Genomic DNA, 24,408 nt, shown 5'->3' with positions numbered 1-24,408 from the left:
ACAATTCACAATAGCTAAACTGTGGAGCCAACCTACATGCCCTTCAGTGGATGAATGGATTTTTATAAATGTGGCATATATACACAATGAACTTTTTGAAAAGAGAATAAAATCATGGCATTTGCAGGTAAATGGATGGCATTGGAGAAGATAATGCTAAGTGAAGTTAGCCAATCCCCAAAAAACAAATGCCAAATGTTTTCTCTGATATAAGGAGGCTCACTCATAATAGGGTAGGGAGGAGGAACATGGGATGAATAGATGGATTCTAGATAGGGAAGGGGGGAGTGAGGGAAAGGGAGGAGGCAGGGGATTAGCCTCCTAATGAATGTGGAATGAATGTGATGGACATCATTATCCAAAGTACATGTCTGAAGACACAAATTGGCTGTCAACCTACTATATATACAAACAGAGATATGAAAAATTGTGGTATATATGTGTAATAAGAATTGTAATGCAAAAAAAAAAAACAAGTACATGTATAACGTGAATTGGCATGAATATGCTTTATACAGAGATATAAAAAATTGTGCTCTATATGTGTAATAAGAATTGTAATACACTCCATTGTCGTGTATTTAAAAAAAATAAAATCAATAAAAGAAAAAGAAGGGAATGGGGAATGGGTAGGGAAAAACTGTGGAATGAACCCAAACTAACTTTCCAATGCACATATGTGAATATACTATAATGAAACTCATCATTTTGAATATCTATAAGATACTAATTCTTAAAAATGTAAATAAATAGATCAGTAAAGTGGATCAAAGGGAACAGTGGGAGGGAGGATGGGGAGGGTGAAGGGACTGAATTGGAGCAAATTATATTCCATGCATTTATAATTAGTCCAAATGAATCTAATGTCAAGAATAACTATTATGAACAAATGAAAAAAAGAATAATGACTTCACTGTTTTTATAAAATGCATTCTCATAAACAATTCAATCAAGAGAAATGAAAAAAGTAAAAGAGAACATACAATTAAACATCTCACCAACCATAACAATTACTAAGTCACTCTTCCATCTTTTTCCCTAATTTCAAGATTACTTCAGTTTCCTTTTCCTTTTGATATTCTTTTCTTTCTTTCAACAAAGGTTTATTTTCTACATAAAATTCTTATATTTATTTTGTTGAATTTATAATAAGGTCCTTGATATTATTTAATACTACTATAAATATTATAATAGTTCATTTTCTAAGCAACTATTACTTGTTTGAGATAGAATTGATTTGTCTGTACAGATTTTATATCCAGAAACCGCATTATCTTATTAATGAGTTATGAATAGGTTTTTTTTGCATATTCTCTATATATTCATAAATATGCAAATAAAGAACATCCCCCCTTTTATATTTCATTTTTCTTATCCTAGTGCAGTAGCTAGGGCTTCCAAAACAATTCTGATGAAAAGAAGTAATAGACACTCTTGTTTTGTTCAAATTCATCATTAAATGATTTTGGGCTGTAAATGTCATGTAGCCATGTTTTATCAAGTTAAGGATGTTTTTCTGTTCTTTGCCAAGAATTGTTTAAAATCAAGGCTGTATTTCAAACTTAACTGGGAACTTTTCCTGCATTGTTGACAACATTATGAAATCTTTCCCCTTAATCTGCTAATGTGAACTACCTTGATAAATTCTGCTAATAATATATTTTGAAAAATCACTCATTAGTTCATGGAGATTTTCTGAATTATTTTCTACAGCATCCTATGTATCATAGTTTATTCAGTTAATCTTCATATGGCAGTTACATTATTTCTAACTTTTTATCATTATAAAAAACACCTCAACAGAGAATCTGGTAAGTCTGGCAAGTGTTTCCCCCTCTTTTTCCTGTATTTTGCGGGTGCATCTTCAGAGTAAATTCTCAGGAATGGGATTGCTAAGGAAAAAATATGTACTTATATATTCTTAGAGAATGCTCAATTTCCCTCCAAAGGAACTGTACCATTTTTCTATTTCCACCAGTGATTAATAAGTACCTATTTCCCCTAAGACTCACCAACAGTAGCTTTAATTTATGTTTTTTATTAAAAATAAAGTTGAGTATCTTTTTATATGTTTAACGGGTATTTTTAAATGTGTGTGTGTGTGTGTGTGTGTGTATGTGTGTGTGTGTGTGCACACACGTGCACACTCGCTCATGTTGTCTGTTCCTCTCATGTATTCCGCTTTGGTTATTACAATTAAAATTTTTCTTTATATATTAAGAATGTTGGGTTGGGATGTAGTTCAGTGGCAAAGTGTCTGCCTTGCATTTGCAAAATCCTGGATTCGACCCCTAGTTCCAAAAAAGACAAAAAAAGAACCCACCCTACCCCACCCCCCAAAACCCCCAAGAATGTTACCTCTTTTATGTCTTACCTCTTTACTACCCTTTTTTTGACAGTCAAAAGACGATTGCTTTACAGCTTTCAAAGTCTTTTTGATGTTAAGATTATTTGTTTCCAAGTTGATATTAAACTTGTTGTTACTTTGGGGTGAGTCAATTTTATAACCTGTCATCATCTAGATCTTTCAATTGAAATGGTAGGGCTGATGCTACATTCCTTACCAACAATCTTTTTGCCTGAGACTACACAGTAAGGTTTAATGTAATCATTATGCTTCGAATAATTTAATATGGAGGCAGTGATTGCAAGTCTGAATTTCTTATTTAATTCAAGGTAGAATGTCAAATATTGTGCTCCATGATGAAGGAAGCTGACTATAATTAAGATCATAGATTACATAGAAAGGTGCCTATTTAAGGTGTTTCAGAATGGTCTATGATGTGCTCTCTCTCTCTGCATGGTCAACATTCTACATACTCAGTGAGTCCTAAATCTGGCTAGATTTATTGAACTCCCTCAGCCCTTCAGTTTGCCAACCTATGACATTGGTGCACATCTCTAATCATAATCATGTGCTTTTGGCTCTGTCTTGCTGACTACACAATAAGCATACTGAAAGATGTGGGAACTGTTCCTTTTGTAGTATGCACAAGGAATAAACAGATCTTTGTTGAAGAAATATTTTATTGAATGAATGACTGAATTTCCAGTTCTAGTGGTTATCATGCTATAGTAAACAAATGGCTAGAGAATCTATATCAATGAGTGAAGAAATAATAAACATAAAAGAAGATCAAATACTAAAATAATACCATACCATCTATAGCTCCCAGGTTAGATGAAAAAGGTTGCATGTTTTTGCATCAAAGATAAAACCATGATAGTTGTAAATTGAGCCAATGCATTAAAAGGAAGATTTCTAAGTGAAGAATTAACATATCCAATTTCATAGTGTAATATGAGAACAAGTCAAGTAAATTCATAAAATCTGAAGACTAACAAGGATAAGATAGAAATCACTACACACAATCCAGTGTAAACTGTGCTATTCCAGCTAGATCATCTGCTCACAGATCTAGAGCAAAGATCAGAAGAAATGTTCTTCCACATGCAATTGCTATGTAAATAAGAAATAGCTAACACTTGTGAGCATTTTTGATGTGCCACGTACTGTCCTAATATCATTTTCGAAGCAAAACTCAAACACAGTTTGTTGTAATTAGTAACCCTAATATTACCAGTAGATGTATGACTACTTGGATTGAATGTTTGTATGTGAATACCAGATTTCATGTATTTTTGAAAATATCATTTCAATCCATTATTTAAAATAGTAAACTATTATACTTTTTATTCACCATATGGTCTATTCATGCATCATCTCTATATACGTAGGCCCAGGGTACACCTATTTTTATCCCCGAACTCTGAATGATAGGGTTTCAAAACATGCTCCCAGAAATGGTGGAAGAAATATGCATGTCACCTGCTCCATGTATTCTTTTCATCACATCATCTTCTGGACACAAAATGCAAAACTCACACTTATCTTATATTTCTACTAAAGCCTAATTTTAATGACGGCATGAATTACTAAAATCATCTACATCTGCATTGCCTATTGTTTTCAAATTTCAATCCTACGGTGAGTATACACTTGTTTCTTCCTAGAATAGTGTATTCACCCATCTCCCTGTTGAAAATATCCCTGATCTCATCACTCATTGTCTACGTTGCCCGATCTCCTAACATCCCTATGGATATCTATTTCCCCAAGTGCCTTGTTGTGACTGACTCTTCTTGTGTGCTGACATTCCCATTTACACTCCAATGGAAATTCATTGGATTGCAAAAAGGGCCTTTAGTCCAAATCCAAAACTCACTCTTCTTCCTTACCCTAGTCTGGAATCCTGCCTACTCTCTCTATTTCACTGGAAGTTCTCTTTTACATTCAGTAGTCCCAGGTACAAGATCTTATGCCATTGTATATGGATTTACAGGATTCATCTCTGCAGAACATAATTAAAAACTATGTATCCAAATCAAGGGCCCAACACCCTTTTGTGCTTCAGATCTTACCTACTTTTCTATTTTCATACTTACATTTCACCTTACATTCTTACAAATATCCCAGTTGCCCAATACCCGTATTCATCCAGCAGAATGACTCCTAACCCAAATCGAACATGATATGACCCTTAACCATACTCTGTTCCCTCAATTTATTTTCACATAACAGCAGGTCCTGAGTTGATCTTGCCACACGGGTATGTAGGGAATCCTACAGCTGCTGAGAAGCTCAAAGGTAGATGCCGAAATGCTTCCTGGAGCAAATGTAGGCAGCTAGGTAGGACCTGTGAGGTCTCTTCCATGGCCAACAACCCAGTCAGGATGAAGGGATGTGGCTGAATCAGCCTCTCTCTTCTCAATGCAGGGAAGATGGACACAATCAGGCCTGTGTGGATTGCTGATCCCAGGCTCCTAGGGTATTTAGAGCTTTATGTCTTGTGAAAATGTCACAGGAAGGTGGGGCAGCCTCCATCTCATGGGACCCTTGGAAACAATTGTTAGGACAAAGTGGTTGCCAAGGCAGTGACCTCATTCACTTCCCTTAAGAAGTGACCTCACCTCACTTCCTTGGTGATGGAACTCTCTGAACTTGGGATCCAGAAGGCAAGGCACCCAGAGGCAGTTCCAGTCTCAGTGGGCTCACTTGTTTGTCTGTACCAAGGCCAGAGTCATCCTTTCTTGGCACCTAGTGATGTGTGGAGAGCCAAATGCCTTAAATGGTCTGAACAGGGACCTTTCCTGAGAAAGAAGTGTTGGCTCATTGCTGGCTCCTGACAACTACACAGAGATGGCCAAGGAGACCAGAGCTAAGAAAGGGCAGGCCACAGCTGGGGAACATATTTTCACCCACCACTCAGAGGACAGAGTGGATAGATGCAGACCAAATACAGGGGCAGTTTGTGTGTATTAGTGGGTGTGTGTTGCAATTTGTCATTTTGTCTCATGTTCTGAGAACATGAAGGAAAAAAGTTTTTCTGTTGTTGTTGTTGTTGTTGGTTTAAAATGGGCTGTAGACTAGTGAGTCTTTCTATGTCTGTGGATCCCACTGGGTTTGTGTTTACAGAGAGTAGAGAGAAGAATGCAGCCATGAATGTGTCCTTTCTAGTGGAAATCTTTGCAGGACTTCTCATGGCCAATTAATGAATGGACTGCTGCTTGCCTTGCAGATGGGCAACACCTACCAAGATCCTAAGTTCCTGTATTCTTCCTGAATTTTGACCACTCTCTGAAGGGGTTCGTGGTTTTGTGTCCAAGATGTGTACCACCTTCAAACTGTGTGACCTGCCCATGGACTGGATTGCTGAAGGGAATGCCAAGCATCTCAGAAAACTCAAAAATTAGCATGACTGGTAAGGATCTCTCTGGAGAATCCCTGCTTGGATAGATGGCAACCCAAGTTGCATGATTAGGAGCTGTCAGTGCCACAGTGTTCAATTAAAGCCAAGTTTTTCTCCAGGCTTCTTTCTTCCCTATTGTTCTGTTCCCCTGAATGTCAGGGAGGTGTTTGCCTTGGGGCATTCCTTTGGGAATCCTCAAGAAAACAGTTTCAAATGGAAATGAAGAGGCCTAATCTGTGCCTTTGAGGTAAAGTGCTTTGTAAAAGCTGTGTCTGAATCAGACTCTTGGTGAGGGACAAGAAGCATGTACTATTTTTTGAAGGGTTGTAGTTAAGTTCCCCATTATTAGTCAGTTATATTATTCTATGTGAATAAAACACAATTATTTTGAATTTCTGTAAACAGGAAGATAATATATTTAATCTTAGAATATTGATCAGATCTTGAGAAAAGTTTATTTACTATAACAAAATATTTGCTTGGTTAAGCATACAGAAAATATGTCATTAGTATTTCTTTTCTGTAGGCTCCTGAATCGTGAAATTTGTACTGGTATTTGTATTTAAAGATTTTTAAGAGGTAGAAAAAATATTTATGTGTTCCAGAACCTCTATAGTAGATGCAATCTTTATGACATTTATTCATCAATGTATTATGCAATAAAAAATAAATGGGATATGCAGTTTGGATTATTCATAGACAATTCACCTAACATGGATGCTTTTGTACAGATTTCTTACCATTGCCAATATTTATCCATGATTTTTATTGCTATTATATCTCTAAGTTTTCTCCCCATTTCCATTACTATCACCATTAGTTGGTCTCTTAAAATATTTTTTTAAGATAGTATTAGTAATCAAACCCAGGGACACTCTTACAGTGCACTACACCCTAAGTTCTTTTTAGATTTTGTTTTGAGACAGAAGCTGACTCAGTATCTGAGACTGGTCTTGAACGTGCTGTCCTCCTGCCTCAGACTCCTGAGTCACTGAGATGACAGGTATGCACCATTATGTTTGGCTTTAATACTTTAACTTGTAAAACAGAGTCTACCTTAAAACCTTTGAAATATGATAATCAAATACAGTTACTATTTCACTGTGAACCTCCAAAGGCTTCCTATTTCACATAGGATGCATTTTAACATCTGATTGTGACCAGACAATTTGTATTCATTCAGCCCCTTTCTCTCTTTTGGTTTGACTTCTGGAACATGCCAAATTCTTTCCCCACCTTTTTTTTACATTTGTATTATTTTGCAATGTTGCTTACATCATTTTCTTCTTTAAATACCATGGGTCTCCTCAGTTCAAATGCCATCACTTCAGAGAGACTTCCCCCAGTCTTGTAATATGGCCACTGTCTTCCACTCACTCTTTCTCAAAAAAAAGAAAGAAAAAATTACTATTACTTACAATTTAAATGATTTTGTATACTCATTGTGTGATGATAAACTCAACATTTTAGTTCAATATATGAACAAATGGGTAAAAATAATAAAATTTTGTGCTTATTCTTTATCCAAAAAGTAAAGCAATAATTTCTAAGATTTACAGTTTCTGAAATGTCCACATTCAGTGATATATGCATATACAGATAATACTTGAAAAAAAGTGGCAGTATTTTTGGTGTAACATCAATGATTATTAGAAATCATGCCAGACTAGTGAAAGATAGATGTCTGCTTTAGTTGGTGCCTATAAGGAAGAGCATCAGATTTAGTTAATCCATGGATAGTAAAAATTAAATAATTCAGAAGAAGAAGAAGAATTCAGAAGAATAACACCACATGAAATACTAATATGAATAATGGGAAGTTTTTTCTTTCTTACTGTTTTCTCCTTCATTTTGTCTCATACTCCATTACCCTACTTTAGTTGTTTCTATGTGTCATTTTCTGAAGTTCCATCTGGATTTCTTACCACTTTCTCAACTTACCACTCTTCATTTTGATGAATAAAACTTACGTATCAGTGGTTCTTCTCCTAGGGACACTACCACTGAGTTACCCCTATCCCCTATTACAAAAATTACTTTGAGGGACCAGGTTTGTGGCTCAGTGATAGAGCACTTCCTGACATGTGTGAGGCATGTTTTGATCTCCAGCACCACATAAAAATAAACAACAACAACAATAAAAGCTTCCTTAAAAAAATTACTTTCTAACAGGTTCCTGAGGCTAGTCTCAAATTTGTGCAACTCCGGTCTCATCCTCCCATGTAGCTGGGATTACAATTGTGCCCCATCATCATTGAAGCTTTTTCTGTCAGCACATGCCTGTTTCAGTTTGTTGACTTTCTAAAAAATAATTAATTATTATTTTTATTTATTTATTGACTCTTTAACTATACAGTTGATATTATCCTATGTGTTCCAGAAAAACAACAAAGTATCTCGGTCTTATAATTTCTCTGAGAAATATTTTTGACAGTTTGAAAGAAATAAGAAGACAACAAATGGCTTTCAGAGATACCCATTTTTACAATCCAGATTCATTTTTAATGCTTTAGGTCAAATTTCAAGTCCTTAACACCCCTCTCTAAAATGTAGGACCATCCTGCACATGCAACCTGATTTAACTAAAGATATGGAGCCCGCTGCTATGGCCCATGCCTGTAATCCCAGCAGCTGGGAAAGCTGAGACAGGAGTATCACAAGTTCAAACCCAGTCTCAGCAAATGTGAAGTGCTAAGCAGCTCAGTGAGACTCTGTCTCTAAATAAAATACAAAATAGGGCTGGTGATGTGGCTCAGTGGTTGAGTGCCTCTGAGTTCAATCTCACCCATAAAATACATAAGTAAATAAATCAATGAAAAGATGAGGTCAGAAGGGATAAAAGTGCTTAGAAAGGGTATTTTGGCTTTGATCTCTGTTCATCTCTTCTTACCTCTGTTTTTTGAAAATCAAGTAAAAAATAAAACAAATCTAATGAAAAGATTGTCAAATAAAAAGTTATTTGAAAAAAAAAACTTGAGAAATGTTATAGATCTTGTATTCATCAAGACCAGAGACATGGATTTAATCCTTCTTAAGTCTGTACATTGTTTTATTTTGATGAAACTACAGAAGGATTAGCAAAATACTAACTCTATAATCTTAGACCTGGAAGAAGGATAACAATATAAGAACTGGCTGTGATGTATAATATGGAGTAATTACCTTGCATTATGATTATGAATAATGTTTCTGTGAGCAATTGCTTTCAACATTTTCATTTAAAAATGTTTGTCATATTAACCTTGGAAGGGGATTAAATTAAAAGAAATATTCTTAATCATTACACATTTTAACTAAAACTTTAGTTAAATAGGCTCTAATAGTTCACAGCCAATGGAGTTAGGAATAGTTCTTGAATATTATGTTTGTGTTTTTCAATATAATATTTTGCATAAAGATTCATGTCATTTTTGCTCCCAAGTAGGTAATTTTTCTTTGTTTATAAGGAGCATATAAAGTCTTTGTAAAAAAAAAGAATAAAAAGTTTAATGAATAGCAAATATGAAAGAAGCACATTAAGAAGTTTGAGAAGTTTGAGAAGTTTGAGCTGTTAAGATAAAATTCCAAGTGTTGGTCTGTTTATTCACTAATTCAGACAACATGCCAACCTATGAGAAACAGGTAACAGATACAAGCAAAATAAATTTTCTTTCTAGTTCAAACTGCTTCAGAGAAATATGATGAAAGAGCTAGTGATACCTGGATTACAACCTTAGTAAGATTAGCTATAAACACACACACACACACACACACACACACACACACACACACACACACACATATATATATATATATATATATATATATATATATGTATATATGTACATATATTTAAAGAAAAGGAGAAATAAATATGTATTAAAATATACATATAGAATTGGATATAAAATTAAAGCAATATTGAAATGGAAACTGACATGATAAAAAGTTTTGTTATGTTGCACTTCAGCAATGGGACTGCTGTTTCGTTTCTCCTATTAGCTATTAATCAAATTTATGCTGGATCTTAATGTTTTGCATATATAGTTGGAAAACATTACCCTTTTTATTGTATTTAAAAATACCCATAATTAGAAATAAGAAATAAAATTCAAAACATGGAAATGGGAATTCATATACATAATATATTTAACAATACATCAATATATACACTACATGTAAGTAACACTAACTAAAAACAAACTGTGTGTTTCTGATTTGATTAGCTTTTGGTTACATAGTATCTGTTAAATGTGAATACCAATAAAATATTTTAATAATTTCTTGCAAATATGTTATATATGTTATATAAAAATAACTTCTTAAAAATCAGTACTCTTGGTAAAATCTTTATTATATAGTCAGTATTTTAACATGCTCTTATGTGTATTTTAACATGCTCTTATTTGTATATTGACAGAATTTGTTTATGCTATGTGACATAGTTAAAAAGTTTCAAAATAAGATGATTACAAAGAAAAATATTCCTCATATTATAGAAGTGATTACAGCAGTACCTACATAAATGTGATATGCTTAGATATTAAAATTATGTAAATTTTAACTTTATTAAAATTATGAATATTAGAAAAGTTTTGCAGGAACAACATGATTTTATAGAATATTATCAAGGAGGAAATATCAAGTATCATTTTGATATATATCTAAAAGTTTAGAAATAAAAGACCTACATATGACCATTTTATTCATTTCTAGAGTAAGTTCATCATTATCTGAATTATATTTCAAATGCTTAAATGCCAAGCATGCAGGAATGAGATAAAAGGATGATCCAACTTAGTTATTATCTGAAAGTTGAAAGAAATTTGATTTAGTGACAGGATTGGAATAGAATACCATATAATGGTAGGATCCAAAATTAGTTTCTTGGAAATAAGGGCATTTAAAAAAATACGTATTGAATAAGCTCAATCTTATTAAAACAGAGAGACATCCAAAATGTAGATGTAATGGAGGAACAGATTAGTAGATCCTGTTTTAAAATGGTCTTAAATCAATTTAGAAAGTAAACTGAAAGGCACACGTAGAAGTAGAGAAGTGAGTGAAAATCACAGATAATTAACATTTCTAATTATTTGTTGTCATACATGTAACAAACCACACACACACACACACACACACACACACACACACATACATACACAATGCCTTTATTATTGATTATAATCATCAACACAGACAGTGTATATTAGGACATTGTTTCCTTATTATAGAAATTAAAGTTGAAGTTCTGGGAAATTGACTATTGTCAGACTGCATTGCCCAAATCTTTCTTTCAATGCTATATTAAAAGATTTCCTCATTCTTTGTAAAGCTAAGTCATATATTCCCTGTATTTTAGGCATTTAAAATTTCAAAAAGTATATTCAAACACCTTACATAAGAGAAACACTTTAGTCAATTATAAAATAAAATTAAAAAAATAAATTATTTTTCAGAAATCAGTACTCCACGGGACAGGAGATATGAAAGTTGAAAATATGATTAAAATAAATCATCATTATAGGAATATCTCAGCATGTTCATTTTCTATGAAGTGAAAATAATAACAATGAATTTCTTTTGGAACTTTTAAATTAATCACTCAATACAAGTATAAAATAATGGTATAACACATTATATTGTGTCTCATGCACAAGGCTAGAAACTGTACATTTGGTTGACATTTTTAAAAAATAACTTTATTTTATTTATTTATATGTAATGCTGAGCATCAAACCCAGTGCCTCGCACGTGCTGGCTGAGTACTCTATCACTGAACCACAAACCCAACCCCAATGTGGTAGACATTTATATTCTCAAATTATTTTACAACAAGTTTGCTGATACTAATAATCAAACAGCTCATATTAACTTTATTTGATTAGTGTCAACAATTTAAAAAACATACATCATGATGGATATCTTACTGTCTCAAACCTATGTACAATGTAATGTAATAATTATGAAGAAAACAGTGTATAGTATGAAAACAATACTACATATGATATTATAAAATGATCTTCCTACATAAGTTCTTTGAAAATATAGATAACTATGATAATTTCCTGAGCAGAAAAGTTTTATTCTTTTCAGTTTTTTTCTGTGTGTGGGAGATCTCTCTCTCCCTCTTTCTCTCTCTCCCATTCTCTCCCTCTTTCATAATTTTTTATGTCAAAGAACATCAGATAGGCTGTATATTCATGAACATAGAATTTGATAAATCTGATGGTGAGTTGTATAATAATTTTGTAAAAACTAAATGGAAAAAATAATTGTATAAAAGCCAAAATTTAAATAGACATTGGTATTACTAGTTAGTAAAATTAAAATTTAATAGAAATGCTAATGGAGATATTATTGAAGAAAAATAGAAGCTGATAAGGAAACTAAATAAAAAGAATATTGTCAGAGTCATGTAAAATTGTTGAATTGTTTCATGATTTATTGTGTTCTTGTTTTAAGTCTACAAGTACTTTCTGGTTTTGAAAACATAATAAATATCTACTATCAAAACATTAATGAAAAAATTATCCATATAGGATGATGCTTACTAAATCTAAAATTATAAATTTGTGTGTACAGAAAAAGGTACAGATATTTGAAAGTAAAGCCTTTCTTTGGATATAATATTGAAAATTTGTGCTGACCAAAGAAGGACGAAGAACACTCTATCAAAGAGGTAAGTCTAAGTCAAAATATATTAAATCATATTATAATGTAGGCATATACTTTATGGAAATATCATTGTATCTAAATAAAAGCATTAAAGTTGGATAAAATACTTTTAAAATGTATGGTGTCTCATCGTTCGCTAACATTTTCATATTTGAACTTTACTTATAGACAATGCTTCAAGCTAGGCAATATTATCATCATTTGAGTTTTCAATAAATTTCCATTGAATTTTTGTCAATGCTCTGAAAAATTGAAGATTCAGAAAAGGAAGGAAGGAATAAAGGAAGGGAAGAAGAAAGGAAAGAAGGAATGGAGGAAGGAAGGATAGAAGGGAGCTGGGAATGGAGGGAGGAAATAAAATAATCCTGCTCTTTAGAAGCATGCACTCCAAATGCAGATGCACAAGTATTTATAAATTGCTTATACAAAGTTTTATTTTAATTGCTATGGTTTGAAGGCATAAAATGACAAATGATTTGTGCAACTCATTTAATCCCCTCAAAATTGCCGCAGTCTCTGGCTGGGCACAAATCACAAGCCTCCACACAGCTTGTAGATTCAAATAGCAATTCTTTATTCCCGAACTCACACCAGCCGTCTACAAACACGTTCTGGGGGAATCCACGTTCTCTGCCCAAATCCACCACTCCTGGGCTTCTGTCTCCCAAATATACTGTCTGACCCTAAGAACTCAAGAGGAACTCAGCAGCAGGATACGCCCTATTCTAAAGGGGGAACACCCTAATCTCCTATTATGCTAAATTGCCCTATTCTAAAGGGGGAACACCCTAATCTCCTATTATGCTAAACCACCCTATTCTAAAGGGGGAACACCCTAAACACGGATCTGCCCTGGTCCTTGAGCAAAGTCACCTAAAATGCAATGTCCTGCAAAATGTCCTATTTCCATGAGTCCTTCCACTAAAGAAACATGGGGGTACGCTGGCAAGGAAATTGTCATACCTACTTGGCTGATGGCTCCCAGCATCTCCCCCCTTCTGTTTAATCAAACAACAAGTAATGTGGCTTAAGGACCGTGCCTGGTAGGTTGTCCAATTCAACATATGGTTCTTACCCGTCATCGGAAAACTGACCTTTAGGCAACTGACCTTTAGGTGTCAGCCTCCTGTCTTAGGTTGATACCACTGCAATTGGATCATACCCGTCACTGACTGAGACTGTGGCACAAAATGATTTCATAATTTTTAAAATGACAATAATAACAATACCTACAAATAACATAACATTCAAATTTCTTAAATAAAATTAAGCAAGATCTGCAAGATTATCAGAGAGAGAGAGAGAGGCAAAAAAAGAGCTGATAGAGGAGAACAACAAATGTCCTTTTTTTCAGTGAAGGAATGCTTTCTTTTTGATAATTTCAACACTTGAAAATAAATATCTCAGCACTGCCACTCTCCTCTCTCTCAGATCTCTGGCTTAGGACTAAAAAAGACCTGAAACTCAAGAGGAAGGGGACTGATCAAATAATCTTCAGAGGACATGCTCCTGAGAATTAGATGGAGATCTCTGGAGAACTGATCCACAGGGGCAATAAGGAAATACTGTCACTTCATTAAGTGTTAAGGTTGTGGTGAGGTAGGAAAGTCAATCAGATCAATGTCAAACTGATATGTAGAAGTTTAATCAATGCAATTTCTTAAATACCGTGTCTATGTAAATGACTAAAACCTCCAGGGAAAGTTTTCAGGAGACACTTTCAGGACACATTGAGGAATTACCTATAGCCAGTTTGCCTGGATTCCTTCTTCACATATGTTCCTAGTTACTGCCCATGAAGTTCAACTTCATCTTTTGTTTGAAAGGCAAGTTCTATTGGCTCAAGCAACATTGCCAAAAACTCTGTAGATGACTGTATCTTGTGAAATAAAAGATGTAATATTTCCTGTAGGAAAAGTTGCCTTAAAAAATAAGGGAGAATGGTAGAGGGAGATCACTGTACCATTGGCCCCCATGATTCTTGGATTTTCAGATTAGATCTAGAAATACACTCTGGTTTTCCAGGCGACCGGATTGAAGACCCAGATCATAGAATTTCTCAAATGCCATGATCATATTACCTAATTGTGTCATTATAGATATTTATTCAAATATGAAATAATGTATTGATATTACTATTCATTTATCTATTTATCTAAATTCATTCATTCATTTATCTACTTATCCACCATACTCTCAGTTATTTCTCTGGAAATTCTTGAATAATATACTAGCCTACAAAGTAACTACTACAAATGTGATTTTAAAAATCTGATCCAAGTTACAGATACAGATCTTTGGGAACACTTTTTAATGCATCTATATTCTTTGAACTCATGAATATTAAAAAAATTGTACTTAGGAAATAAAAAAAATGAGTTATAACAATATGAAAATAAAACAGGGAGTGACAGAAATAGAACTTCTATTTACAGAGACTGAGGATAATATAAAAGTTTCTTAAAAAGTTGACACCTGACTTTGACACCTCCAACCCCTAGTAACATCAATCATTACCTTCACAACACTGATAAACACTCCAAAATGCATTGCAGAAATTCTGGAAAAGCTCAGCAAGAAAGTGGTCACAAATTGAATTTCTTGATTAAAATAGAGTGAATCAGGTAACGAGGGGCTGAGTTACCTGTAAATGGAAAGCAGGGGATACAACCCCCATCAGTGTTATTACAACTTATAGAACAGATGGAGGTAACAACTAATAAATATGGTTATTAATATTTTGACTACAAACATCTGTAAAAGTCTTCTGGCTTGTAGGTACACATACACACACATATCATTTTTACATATACACACAGAAACATAAATGTATGTATTATATATTATATACAGTTGTTCCTTGAAGTATAAATGTGATACATCACAAAAAAATTCAACATATGCCAAAAATATTGTAAGTTAGAATGTATTTAACACTTTCACAAACTTAGCACAAATTGAAATGTCATAAGTTGGGTCAGGAACCATATCTACCTGCATATATATACATATGTTATATTTGTAACTATGTATGCATATGTGCATGATAAAAACAATGGTTATATTATATAATTTATTCAAGATGTTTTCAGACAAAATTGTTAATGCTAAATATTAGTTCTAATACAAATGAAAATTTTATTAAATTTAAATTTAGAAGCTTAAGAACAAGTAATTAACTTAGTATACCCTAAATATAACTGCATGTCTTAGCTATTAATTTAAATTATTCTTTATGAAAAACCATTGAAGCCCTAGGGCAAATATTAACAATGCTAATTTCTAAAATATTTTCTTATATTAACCATAAACTAGTGCTTGTCTTATTTCTGTCCCATGATATATTATATCCATGCTAATGCAGAACAGAATAAATTATTATCTATTTCATAGTTTTTAATATGAAACTGCTGATAGTTGCTTAAAGCTAACACTTTCTTGTAGCATTTCAGAGAATAAATTGAGGATTAATTGTATGAATATCTTTTTTCTTTACATCCAGTAGATTTTTACTTACCATTTTTTCAAAGCTCAATATTTTAACTATAGGAAGTTAAGAGAAGTTTTTCATACTACTTCTATCAATTGTCTATTATTTTTAGAAGTATATATTTTTATACTGTAACAATCTTTTAACATTATATTTAATAACATAAGAAATTGGTATTTTATGATCATGAGTGTTCTTAAACTTGTGACACAAGGCCAAATACTTAGCTTGATATCTCCATTAGGAAAATATTTAAAACTTTACCTTTCAAGAATAATTTTACTGTTTTCTATCACACTCAAATTCCAATTAAGTGGAAATCAATTGCTATTTTTCAAGCTCTGGACCTTTTACCATATATTGTAGAATCCATAATATAGTGTGATTAAAAATAATGGTGGTGACAGAAATATGTAAAAGTCAATATATGGATTTTTACACCCGTTAAAATTCCAGACATAATTACATAAAATGAAAAGCATTCTTTTATTATAAGCAAATGAACTTTACCTTGTTGTGCTTGATAAAATGATTCCCAGTTGACTTCTAACAAGTAATTAGCATGTTTTAAATCTTACAAATCTTATATCTAGAGATTTTTTTTCATTTTGAAGGTTTAGGTTTCTATAAGTCTTGACATTTAACTACTGTATATGCATTGTATAAATTTACCCTTTAACATTACCAGTCTTCTTTAACATAATGATGAACATCAACATTACCAGTCTTCTTTAACATAATGATGAAGGTTATTATTTTTAAGTTTAAAAAAAAATGATTGTATTGATATAACCACTCATTTAAATATTGAAATTAATATCAAAAATCCCTGATCTGTAGTCACAAAGTGCAACATCTATATCAGTTTGAAGGCAAAACATTCTGTGGGATAATTTGATATATATTTTGTTAAATATAACATTTATTTCACATACTTTACTAGAAAAAACCTGCATTATTAATTTGTGTTTACTTCCACAGATTTCCTGCAAATGCTATTTATGATAGAGCATATACAATTTTCCAAAGTCCAAAAAATCTAGGACTGTATATTTGTCTATAAGGGTTACATAAGATAGTCTATAAATACATCACAATTTCATAGTAAGTAAATTTTATATATTGTTTTCAGCAGTCAGACATGAATCTGCAGAGACACAGAACAGCTCTATGTGGAAGGTAGAGTGACAGAGAAGACCACAGAAGCAGCAGAAAGTGAGAAGAGATGGCTAAGGACTGATGGTCAATCTCAATAATTTACATCAAATCTATTTATCTATTTAGAACAGAGAGAGGAAGAAAAAGTCATCAAAGAAACATCTGGGGAGAAGGACAGGAGCACAGATATAGTTCAAAAGAACCCAAGGGAAAATGAACGTGGGATGCTAAATGCCAGAAACTGAGCCAGGGTGAGAAGTTGTAAGATTAGGCATGATAAAGATTATAAAGTGAACACAAATGAACTTTTGTACACTCGATGCTTAAATTTCAGTAGGCATCCTGGAGAAGAAACAAATATTAAGAAATAAATAGAAATGGGACTTCAAAGAAATGGGTTCATATTATGTGAAAGAAGAAAAATGGTTGTATAGTTTGAACATTTCTTTGTTTTCCTATGTATATTTACATGAAAAATACCATTGTGTGTTTTCTTTTCTTTTTTTTAAGAGAGTGAAGTTTTTTTTTTTTAAGTTCTTGGTGGACACAACATCTTTATTTTATTTTATTTTTTTATGTGGCGCTGAGGATTGGACCCAGCGCCCCACACATGCCAGGCGAGCATGCTACCCCTTGAGCCACATCCCAAGCCCCCATTTTGTGTTTTCTTAATCAAAGTTCGTTAGTTGTTAGGTCTCTTACTTGTGCCTCATGTAACTTGTATGGAATGGAATCCAGAAGAACTACATGAGCTATAGTGACCCTTGTTCAAAAATTATTTGAAGACAGCAGAACTGGTTTGCCCTTCCAGCCTGTGAGAATTCAACTGAGAGAGTTGCCCCTATGAGGAATGCTCCCTCACCAGACACTGAATCTGATGCTATCTTAATCTTGGAATTCCCAGATTTCAGAACTGGGAGCAGTAAACATTTGTTGGCAGCCTACACAAACTAAGACAACGTCATTTTAAGGATAAGACTCTGCACAGGCCCGATGCCCATGAATCCTGCTCTTCTATTGCTGTTCTGTGGTCTCTTGATGGTTCCTGTCCTTGATCACTTAATGCTTCAATGCCTAGTGCCTTAGCTTGGGTTCTTAACACTCTGCACTGATTTTGTGGTGAGCTTGTTTCATCTCATGGCTCAGCCAACCATCAATGTGCAAAAATTCATTTAGTTTCTGTGGAAACCATCGGAGGGTCTACCACTGAAAAGTGCAAAGGAGAGATGGTTCCTCTTCCCTGTGACACTGTGCCTTGCTGCATCTATAGATTTCAAGAGTCCTGTGGCATAACTGGACCTTTCATATCCAAAATTCAGGCAGCAGGGATCACAAATGATATTTTAATATTTTGTTTCTCTGACATAGGAGTACCATAGTTCATCCTTATTGCTTAGTTCACTGACTCAAGATTGGCCCTGTGATGAATAAGGAAGTTGTTTTGAGACTTCATTCCATTTTCCCCAGGATACCATCTTTGTTTTCAGTAGCTGAACCGCAATCTTCATCCCAGGCACTTAATGCTTGCTTGCACTATGGGACCTCTTTCAGTAGTCTATCCGTTCGGTACATGGCAGTTTTTCCAACTATACCCAAGTTTTTACTTGTTAAATTTGTTTTCCCAAGCAAACAGAAATGCTAGTTCATTGGAGGAAAAAAAACCAACAAAGTTGGCAATATCTATTAAAGCAAAAGAAAGAGAGAGAGGGAGAGATAAAGAAAGAAACAGAAGAAGGATAAAGAGGCACAAATAAAAATATTACAAATATAACCATAAATACTACAAAGAATAAAACCTCAACAATGTTTCATTATGAATAACTTTTCTGCCAGTAAATTTAAAAACATGAGATAAAATATATAAGTCGATTTCTAGAAACATTTAAATACATAAAAACTTGTTAAAAATCAATGATCCTTATCATATTATAGATAGTATGCCAATTGAAAAACAAAATCAGACATCTTTAAAAGAACACATGAATTCTAAATGAATTCTAAACAAATTTTAACCTTACAAACATTTTCAAGGAAAAAAAATGAAATGAGGAAATGCTCTTTGAATTTATAAGGCTCATCTAACCTTGAAAGTAAAACCTGTTGAGAGCCACAGCCGAAGGGGCTCCAGCAAACTTTCAGACTGCCAGCTGATGATTGGTTCACAGCGGCCCCAGCAACACCTAGCTGATTGGCTCCTCTGTGGAGATGCTCATTGAGCTGTTTCCCTGCCCTTTCAGACTACCAGCTGATGATTGGCTCACAGCAGCTCCAGCAACATCTAGCAACATCTAGCTGATTGGCTCCTCTGCGGTGATGCTCATTGGGCTGTTTCCCTGCCCTTTCAGACCACGGAGCTGCTCATTGGGGAACTTTTTTGGCTCTGCCCATGCGACCCAGCCAATCGGCCTCAAGAGCAGGAGGATTGTGGGAGGAGGTTGTTGTTGGGGTGTGTGGCTGGTGGGAAGCCGGTGGTGGCAGTTGGGCTCTGAGGGTTTTTTTCCTGAGGAGCTTTTTTGTTTATCTTGTGTGGTTCTAAAAATAAAGTTTGTTTCCTTTGACAAGTGGCTCCTGAATTGTGCCCAGCCAGACTGCGGCAAAACCTGACAAGGACTTAGGAGAAAGAAAAATCACAGGCTAAGTAAACTTATGAAAATAAATTCATGCCATGTTATTAAATTTTTAGAGTTAATAGCTGTCATTTCACCTGGTAATGGGAAAAGCCGCAGAAAGCAAAATTACTATTATGTGCTGATTTTCAAAAGCTTAGGTTTGCACTCAGAGTGGATTTCTCAGCAAGGATGACTAGATAGGCTGATTAAATTTCTATAGACTTCATTCAGTAGATTATATCTACAAAAGAGTATGTGGTCCCCTGTATGACCACAGGAAACCAGAAGATCCTGAACAGCCTATATCCTGTAGCACCAAGGAATGACCAAATTCAATTCACTTTGAGGGATAGTATTGGAAATAAAGTCTAAATTGATCAAGACAGCAATAAGAGTGCTCAGATACAATATTCAGATAAATGGATATGGTTATGAGATTCAGAGAATATGGATATAAGATTAAGGACATAACCGTGTCTAAAGGACATATTTCTCTAGAGTATTACAACATCACCAAAAGAGAGACTTCTGGAGATATTCAAATGTACAGCCTCTCAAAGAAGAGAAAATTATACTTCATTTTAAAATGAGGGAAGAAAAAGAAATAAAAGGTATCATATAAAACTGCATTATAAGAAAATAAAAATAATTTGAATGAGGCACTAATAATTAGTGCAAAATAGAAAAATAGGTCTATATAAGGTACTTGGAAAAATCCAATAAAACAAAATTTACTAAATAAACTTTTAAAATACTACCTGAAATGAAAAAAAAAGCATAAGTACAAATAGAAAATTTCTGAAGGATGTAGCTGAATAAAAGAAATAAAACTAACCAATCTCAGGAATGAAATGGAAGGTAAGAATTTTATTTTAGTGGTTAAGAGTAATAGGCAAGAAGGAACTTAAGTAAAGAGAGGTATATGAGAATTTATGATAATGGAAAAAAAGGAGAAATGTGAAAATCATCAAATAGCAATAGAAAGTTAATTAAAAATGAAATAAGAAATGATGGCTGGGTGTGGTGGCATAGGCTTGTAATTCTAGTGGCTCAGGAGACTGAGGCAGGTGGATTGCAAGTTCAGCCTCAGCAAAATCGAGGCACTCAGCAACTCAGGGAGACCCTGTCTCTAAATAAAATACAAAATAGGGCTGGGGATGTGACTCAGTGGTCTAGTACCCCTGAGTTTAATCACCTGCACTTCCCTGCAAAAATAAAAAATAAAATAAAATAAGAAATGATCAATTAAGAAAGCCAAGATGATTTAACAAATATATAATTGCAGTTCCACCAGAGTAGCAAATGAAACTAATGGAGCAGAATAAATAGCATAATATATAACTCAAAAATATTATTTATATTAGCCAAAACATATTCTATGCACTTTTTAAGTGGAGGAGTTAAACTAAAATGCTTGGATATCATAAAAGTTACAAATACCAGGTAAGGTAACAAGACTTATGAACAGTACTTGTTCATACATAATTGAAACATCCATTTAAGATTTTCAAAGAAATAAGGATTTCACATTCAAACAAGTTCAATTTCATCTAAAAGAAATATAGAAAAATAATTACGTGCTTTCAAAGGATCAGGAAATTTTTTTCCATGAACTTTTCTTGACAAAAACATTCATAAAGGAGCACCACTTGATCAGGATTGTTGAAGTAGGCTTCCCCCAAGGTGAGCATTCCTGTACATAAGCATTCCACCAGAATTAGAACAAGCAGTAAAGGTACAGAATATTCAGGAAGCAATGCATATTCTGACAGAAAAGTTGTGAATTGTCAAATATGAAGAAAGCAGAGAATAATCAAATAGGAAGAATTCAGAGAGGGTTTCTGGTTCCAAATAAACTTACTGATTGATTTTCAGTATTAATGGGCAAAAATGTCATTTATAATTAGATATTAAGTTAAAGGAGAATTAAGAAGTCACAAATTAAATCCACAATTGCCTGAAGTAGGAAAAATAGTATTTTAAAAACAGATAATTAAGTGTAACATTATAATGTGAGATACTAGAATAAAAAAATGATTTGTGAATAATAAAGTCATGAAAATAAAAAAGATCACATGAAAGATTTTATAAAACAAAATAACAGAATTAAGATGAAAGATATTGGTTTTATCAAATAATGCAAATGGGCTTAAACCATGTATAAAAGGAAAAATGTTTAAACAACAAAACCAATAATGTATGTGTTATGATTTCTTTTTTTTATGTGTTATGATTTCTAAAACTAAAATAAATATTCCTCATGTAAAAAGGAGCAAAAATCCTTAACAAAGTACATGAAACTAAACTTTAGAACACATTGAAATGATAATACAACTTGATCCAATGATTTATACCTGGTATAAGGAATGTTTAAGCATATACAAATAAACAAACATGATGTACCATTCTAATAAAAAGAGTGTAAAAATCATGTCAAGAGAGGATGTTTAGGCATTTGACATAATTCAGCATTTTTATGACATAATATAAAAAATTATAGAAATACAGAATAAACCTCAACATCTAAAGGCATTTTATGACAAGATCACATTTATCATCACATTCCACAGCAAAGAAACAGAGCCCTTATCCTTTAAGATTAGGAGTAGGCCAAGGTCCCCACTCTTACTCTATATAGTGCTGAAAGATCTAGGCAGGGAAATTAAGAAAAGTAATTATAGACATCTGGATCATAAAGGAAGAAGTAAAATCATCTCCAGAGACAACATCATCTTACTTATAGAAAACCCTAATGACTCCACCAAAAAAAAAACAAAAAAATAAACTCAGTGATGCTACAAGCTACAACATGCAAAAATCACTTCCACATCTATCAACCAACAGCAATCAACAAAGAAATTTTATTTAAAAAATCTAATAATCACATGGAAAGCTAAAATACATAGGAATAAATTTAATTGAGAAGAGGAAAGATCTATACATTAAAAGCAATTAAAGCATCAATAGAAATTGATGATGACACAAATAAAAGAAAGGACAACTCACATTAATTAATTAATTGAAAAAATAGCATTGTTCAAATGCCCATGCTATCCATCTACAGCAACTTACAGATTCAATTAAATTGCTAGAAAAACTACAATTTTTTTTAGAGAGAGAAAGGAAACAACTGTGAATTTGTGCAGAAATTAAAAAAAAAACAATATTCTAAATAGCTACAGAAATCTTGAGAAAGAAAAAAAATCTGGAGGCATTATCCTTCTTGATTTCAAACTTTACTAACAATCTATACTAATAAATAAGTTATGGTATTAGCATATCAATAGACCAATGAAACAGATTAGAGAGTCAGGAAACAATGCATGTTTACACATTCAACTAACTAGATGGTTAACCTGAAATCTAAAAACAGGAAACATTTTTGCTTTTTATGTATACATAGAACATCCTAAACAACTGACCTTCTGAAAGGCCAGAAAGAAGGAAAATTTAGGATTAACTGACAAATTTCTAAAGACATAATACCTACAGAAATTCAATCATGTGGATATAGAAAACATAAACAAACCAGTATCAACCAATAAGATTAAAGCAGCAATTAAAAGTCTTCCAACACAGAAAAGTTGAAGACTAGATTGTTTCTCTGACAAGTTCTACCAGACCTTTAAAGAAAAACTAATGCCAATCTTCCTCAAATTATTCCATGAAAAGAAAGGGAAGGAATACTGCCAAATTAATTTTATTAACCTGATATGAAAACCAGACGCAGATATATCAAGGAAAGAAAACTTTAAATCAATATTTCTAATAAACATAGATGGAAACATCTTTTTTTATGACATAATAACATGATGTAATATGAACATTGAAAAACAATTGTATTTGTAATAGCAATGAACCTATTGATGTTAAAATTAAAAATAAAATATCATGTACATCCCCTCTAAAATAAAATGCTTAGGTATAATTCTAACAAAACATCCACAGGATTTGTATTCTTTTTTTTTTCTATTTTTTAATTTAGAAATAACAGCGGAATGTGGGCACAATTGTTCATATCTCCGGTGGTATACAAAGTATATTCATACCAATTCATGTCTTCATACATGTACTTTGGATAATGATGTCCATCACATTCCACCATCATTTCTAATCCCATGACCCCTCCCTTCCCTTCCCACCCATCTGACATATCTAGAATTCACCAATTCCTCCCTTGTTCCCTCTGCCCACCTCACTATGCATCAGCCTCCTTATATCAGAGAAAACATTCAGCATTTGTTTTTCTGGGATTGGTTAACTTCACTTAGCATTATCTTCTCCAACTCTAACCATTTACCTTCAACTGCCATGATTTTATTCTCTTTTATTGCTAAGTAATATTCCATTGTGTATCTATGCCACATTTTTCTTAATCCCACCTACTGAAGGGCATCTAGGTTATTTCCACAGTTTATCTATTGTGAACTGTGCTGCTATAAACATTGATGTGGCTGTGATCCTGTAGTATGCTGTTTTTAAGTCCTTTGGGTATAGTCCCAGGAGAGGGAGATCTGGGTCAAATGGTGGTTCCATTCCCAATTTTCCAAGGAATCTCCGAACTGTTTTCCATATTGGCTGTACCAGTTTGTAGACTCACCAGCAGTGTACAAGTATACCTTTTTTTTTTTACCATATCATCATCAACAATTATTGTTGTTTGTCTTCATAATATCTGCCATTCTGACTGGAGTGAGATGAAATCTTAGACTAGTTTTGATTTGCATTTCTCTAATTGCTAGAA

This window comes from Callospermophilus lateralis, unplaced genomic scaffold (genome assembly GCF_048772815.1).
Source record: "Callospermophilus lateralis isolate mCalLat2 unplaced genomic scaffold, mCalLat2.hap1 Scaffold_109, whole genome shotgun sequence".
Classification (NCBI taxonomy): domain Eukaryota; kingdom Metazoa; phylum Chordata; class Mammalia; order Rodentia; family Sciuridae; genus Callospermophilus; species Callospermophilus lateralis.
The sequence above is the reverse complement of the archived record's forward strand: the minus strand, read 5'-3'. Positions refer to the sequence as shown.